The sequence below is a fragment of the Cynocephalus volans genome, chromosome 8 (genome assembly GCF_027409185.1).
Source record: "Cynocephalus volans isolate mCynVol1 chromosome 8, mCynVol1.pri, whole genome shotgun sequence".
In the NCBI taxonomy this organism is placed as follows: Eukaryota; Metazoa; Chordata; class Mammalia; order Dermoptera; family Cynocephalidae; genus Cynocephalus; species Cynocephalus volans.
The window spans coordinates 134,028,331-134,034,403 of NC_084467.1; positions in this window are offsets into that span (position 1 = coordinate 134,028,331).

Genomic DNA, 6,073 nt, shown 5'->3' on the forward strand with positions numbered 1-6,073 from the left:
ACAGAACTGGGGTCACTAGAGGTGGGAAAGTGGGAAGAGGGGGTCAGTGAGAAATTGGTTAATGGATGCAAAGAATGATTACATACTGTAATGATGAATAAACTAGTTATCCTAATTTGACAATTACATATTGTACATGAGTATCTGTAGTCAATCTATATCCCAAAAACATGTATAAATCGTTTCAATAAAAATAAATAAATAAAAGAAAAAAAATAAAATAAAAAATAAATAGCATTTAAAACAAACACAAATATTATGGAGTGAAATTCAAACTTACTTTAATTTTTAAGATGAAGCATGAGACTTCCAAGAAATTTCATATTTGCAGTGGGATAGATACACATGTGCACACACATGCACACAGGCACACACACATACACACATTCACACATACGCACTGCACCCCAGAAGTCATTCCCTGCCACTTGGTGGAAAGGTTTGAGAGACACATGCTGAAGAAGAGCAGACATTCAGACACAGAGCCAATGAGCTGGAAAAAAAATCTCTGGAAAGTATCCATCCCTGCAGGTGAAGCAGTGTCTAAGCCAGCGAGACTCAAGCCAAGGCCCTTGCTCACATTTGGCTGTCTCATTTACAGACCCAAGCTCTATACTGCTGGATAAAAATCCTCTATTATACAAGACTCTACAGGGTACCCAGAAGTCCAGTGACTCTCTCAGTTTACCTGGGACAGGTAGCGTTTGCTCTTCAGGGAAGGTAGGCCCTCAGGCTCCTTATGGAAACGTGCCCCAATATTTTCACATCAAGATGCTCCTCCTGTTGTATGACACATAAGAGACTCAGATTTTCACTACAACTGTCTGAACAGGGGAAACAGCCATGATGCCACACAGCGGCCTGCTCTCCAGGTTATATAGTCCCAACTCTGTATATTTCCTTATAAAATTTCTTCCTTAATCATTTGTGGGAATAGCAAAGGCCAAGGGAAAAGAAAATAGGAATTGAAACCTGGATTTAGTTTTAACTATACCACTTCCTAGCCATGTGCCTTTGGAAAAATCACCCAATCTCTATGAGCCCCGCTTTCCTCATCTATAAAGTGAAACATGCAAAGTAAACATAAAAAGTACCTCACAGGGCTGCGATGTGGATGAAATGAAATGATAAATGGAATGATATGGAATGAAATGATAGGGAAAAACACCAAAGGAAGCACCTGTTTAAATGCAGGAGTGGGTTTTCAATAAACCTTTGCCTTTCTCTCTTCCAGGTTTCTTATATCCTACTGAAAGTGTGACAAGCGAAACTATGTACAAAGCAATGACTAGGGTAGAGTATAGTGGTTCAGAGCTCGGGCTTCACAGTCAGAATTGGATTTGCGTCCCAATGCCTCCACTGATTAGCTGTGAGACTTCAAGCTAGTTACTTAACCCATTAGGCTAAGTGTCCCCATTTGTGAAATGAGTGTATGATAATAGGTACCTTCACAAGGTTTGTTGTAAAATAAATGAGATAAGGCACTGTTCGTGGTGCATAGTAGGTACTCAATTAATATCTGATGAATAAATTAATGTATGATCTAGAAAAAGCACTTAGCACAGTGCCTGCATATAGTAGGTGTTCCATAAGTGGTTGTCAATGTTGTTTAAAAGAGCATAGCAAAAGAGTTACTTTCTAGGCTGTTCGGGGAATGTGTTCTTATTTAGCTTTTATTACAGCAGTTTATACTTAAACTTTTATCTTTAGCTGTTCTTTATTATTGGCTTATAATATAACCTGAGGTTATTGTTTTTAATTTTTATTCTGCCCTCTCTCTCATCATAACAATCCATTGAACTCATAGCTTGTCTTCTTCCCCAGAGATGCCTATCCTTGGCTCATTATTTTCATTACCCAGTGGCTTTAGCAGAGAGTTTGTCCATTTCAGAAGCAAGAAAAGCAAGACCAGAAAGGGTGAAAGATTTCATCAAACTCACACAGTGTGTCATTATCAGTCATTAAGTGGATGAAAATCCATCACAGAACTTCTAGTCCAATGCTTTTGTTCAGAAAAACATACTGCTTAATAATAACCATGTAATATATTTAACTCAAAAGTGCAATCATTTAAAAATCCATTTCATGTGAATACAATGATCACAACTTTCAAAGTTATCAGTCAGTGTACTTAGGTTAATAATAGACAGCTTAGATAGATATATGGGCAGACAGATAGATAGATAATTTAATCATAAAATAAGAACTTAAAGATTAATTTATATATATTCTACTCACCCCATTTTTCAGCCAGTAAAGGTTCATACCACTTTGCAGGTTCTACTCCTCTGCCCACTCTTCCACGTACAGAAATAGTCCACGTGTGTGCACAATGTGAAAGCATACACGTGTTTTAGTGGCACTCACATCCCTTGTTCTCTCAGTTGGGAATAGGTGACTGCAGATATAGCAAAACTCCCCAGGAGTGCTGTTCTCATGCTGAATTTAGCACATCAGGGCAATCTCCAAAGGAACCCCTTCTGATGTCAAAAAATAAAGTCCAAACTTCAGCTTCTGAAGGACAGTGAAGGGCATGACAAGATGATGAAGAATTTTCTCTTCTAAGCATAAATATTCACAGTTATCACTAGAGAGATGGCCAATCTGTTATTTTTTGGGCGCATCCCATAAATGAATGTTGTAGATTTTTGCATTCTGAGTCAACACTTACTGGCCTTCCTGACATTGTTTCTGTGATATAGTTTCTGTATGAGCTTGCTAAGAATATTCTCTTTCACACTATGTGTGCAATACTTGATATGCCCTATGACATTATGACACTATGACGACATGTCCCACTGTTGGTCCAGATGTCCTTCATTGAATAAATGATGTCACTAAATGAGTCTGGAGTATTCTCCTGGGAGAATGAAAAAAATTATTTCCTTCATTCAACAAACATTTTAGACAAATATTAATCTATTAATCTGTTGTCATAAAAACATTTTTCTCCCATATGAGCTGATTCTCTGTAGCTCCCCTAATAAAGCTACTAAGCCCAAAATGCATATGAAAGGAACCCAAAACAGTTGTGCTCCTATTTAATAATCAAGAAATGGGCAGGAAACTGAATACTTCATTCATTTTGTGTTTATCAACTGCCTACTATATGCCAAACATCGTTTTAGGTGTTAATTTCAGGCCACATTAAGAAAACAAGGTGAATTTGTTCCTTATCTTCTTGGAGTTTACTGCCTAATGGGAGCCCAAACAAGGTAACAGGTAATTCCAATGATAAGTGCTAGGAGAGTATGACAGTAAGAAGCAGATGGAACACACAGCAAAGGCAGCAAACCAAGTCTGAGAAGGCTTCCCAGTGGAAGAGCTGTCTCAGCTGAGAACTGAAGGATCAGAGTACATTATACTAGACAGAGGGAAAGGAGTGCAAGAGAAAATGTGTTCTGGCAGAAGGATGGATGTGGTAATGGCTAAGAGGCAAAGGAAGGCCTGGCACATTCATAGCATCATCAGTGGGTTTTACAAAGTTCAGTATGGTTGGAGCCTAGAATGCAAAATAAAAGTGTTAAGAGTTGAAAGTGCAGACATCCTACCTGCCTCACCCAGCCCAGGAGAGCAGACTGTAGCCCTAGATTTCCCCAATACCTCAGTTATTTACACACACTTATAATGAATATCTGCTATTTCTGCCTGCCCAGTATCCTACCCTCTGGCTTCTGGCAATAAATCATCACCTTTCCTCTGATGAACTTCCCTGCCCTCTCTGTTTATATATCATGTGTGGGACCAACCCCATCCCTTGCTCTAAGAATGGGCGCAAAATTTAGACCTGGATAGTAAGAGTCTTGCATCTCCCTGGCCATGGTGATTAATTCAGCAGTCAGCACATGTCCAGAGACATTCCAAGAAGCATGCACCCAGACTTATGCTTGAACTACTGGGAAAGAAGGATGCTTCCCATTGGGTTGACTGAGATAAAGATGTTTCAGCCTGGAGCTACAGGCAGCCATCTGTGCACCACCTTTTATTCATTCAGTAACAGTTTATTGAATTACTATTATGTGCCTCAAGCTGCTGTAGGCTGTAGGAATACAGAAATAAAAGACATAATTCTATTTCTCAGGTTTTCACCATTAACTGGAGAGGCAAATAAAGTAAACCAATCACTTTAACAAAATGTGACAAGTGTTAGGGTAGAGCTTACGTAGATGACGATATGCACAGGAAAGGGCAGCCAACTCAGAGAAGGCTTCCTGGGGAAGAAAGCACTCGTTGAACCTTGTTGGCCAATTAAGACTTAACCGGGTGAACTGGGGTAAAAGGTGGGTCCAAAAGAGGAGTCAGTAAGTCCATAGGCACGGAGGGGAGGTTCAGCTGTGTGGGTTCTGGTGACCCACCCATTCCATCAGGCTAGAGGGCAGTGCCCATTCAGAGAAGTGAAAGGGAGGAGGCCAGATAAGCTGGGACTGAATGGTGGAGGCCCGGATTTTTGCTGAAGACTATGAGGGGCCTCTGGGAGATTCAAAGCAGGTGGGTGACATCACCAAGTTGGCATTTTAGAAAATCCAACAAGTCACGATTTAGAGAATGGTTTGTGGAGTGCTAGACCGCAGGCGGTGTGAGCCTTGGAAGGTAGTTGCCTTCATCCTCCCTAAGTCAATGCAGACCAAACTAAAGCACTGGTGGAGGGGGAAAGGTGGCGGGGGGTGGGTGTCAGATTCAAAAAACAGCAAAGAGACAGAATAAATAGGATGCATGTGTTGCCTGCGGGACAACACACTGGAGGTGTCTCAGGCAGTGAATATGAGTCAGGGGCTCCCGAGAGAAATCTGCGGAGACACATTTGTGGAGGGTGGTATTCATTTGTTTACACAATCCTTCCTTCCTGAAGATGTGTATGCATCTTGATTTAGGTGTTATTAGCACACAAGTGATCATTAAATCATGGGTATGAATGAGATTGTCAAAGAAGAGTACAAGCTTCAAAATAAGAAAATAATAGTGTAAGATGAAAAGCAGAGAAAGAGAGGTCCATGAAGACTGAGAAGGCAAAGTCAGAACAGCATCAAGGCAACCAAGGGAGGAGAGAGTGTCAGGAAAGAGAAAGAGACAAAAAGAACAAATACAGTAAGAGATCAAGGTATGTAAGAACTTCAGAGCGTCCACCGGATTCCACAGAGGTGGTGGAAGAGTCAGAAAAGGGAGAGAACAGTAAAGAGGGAGCGTGTTCATTCATTAGCTGGTTTGCTGGTTGGCAGGTTGGTATAAAATGCGAGACGCTTGAACATGTCTTTACCTATGGTGGAAAGCCAGTGTGAGGGAGAGACTGGGACACGGGGGGTGAAAGGGACTGAGTGATGAATGCAGTGGTCTTTGAGGAGACTGAGGGGATGGATAGTCCAGGAGAAGGGGTTTGTCCTGGGGCAGGAAGTTCACCTCTGCCTTGGGGCAGGGAAGGGGCAGCAAGAGATGTAAGAATGCCGTGCAGATAATTCTATGAGCTAGGCTAAGCAAGGTTAATAGGGAAAAAGGGTGTATGCTAATTATGTTTTTATCCATCATTCTACTGAAACACGTTATGAGACTCCCACTACTTCCGAAGTCAAAATTGACTGAGTTGATGGTGACGAGTATCAGGAAGCGGAGGATGCAACACACGGCCTCTGAGGGTGGGTATTCTCTATTCTATTTAAAATCACAGCCTGGCTTATCTTTTGACTCAGTTAAATTTCTTTCAAGCCTTAAGCCTGTGGGTCACACCTATTTCAGGCAATTTCATTTTTCTTAGCATCCGGCTTTTGCGTCTTTGCCCCTCAAGAGTCAGCAGCAGTCAGAAAGGTACTTGTTCCAATCAATAACCATTTGAAAATAGAAACTCAGATATTTAAGATGAGTCTGTGTGGAATCACTACCTTTAAGACATCTTTCTTGAAAGCAACTTTTCCTCCTACCGATATCACTTTATAAGTAGGCCCATCTAGAAGGATCCTTCAAGTTTCTGTTACAGAATGTCACAATCTGTTGAGGCCTGGTTGGTGACGTGTGAGATCCATTTCATAAATAAAGCACCCATCCCCGAATTGGATGTGGAGCAAATTCAGTGCTGTGTGAGAAG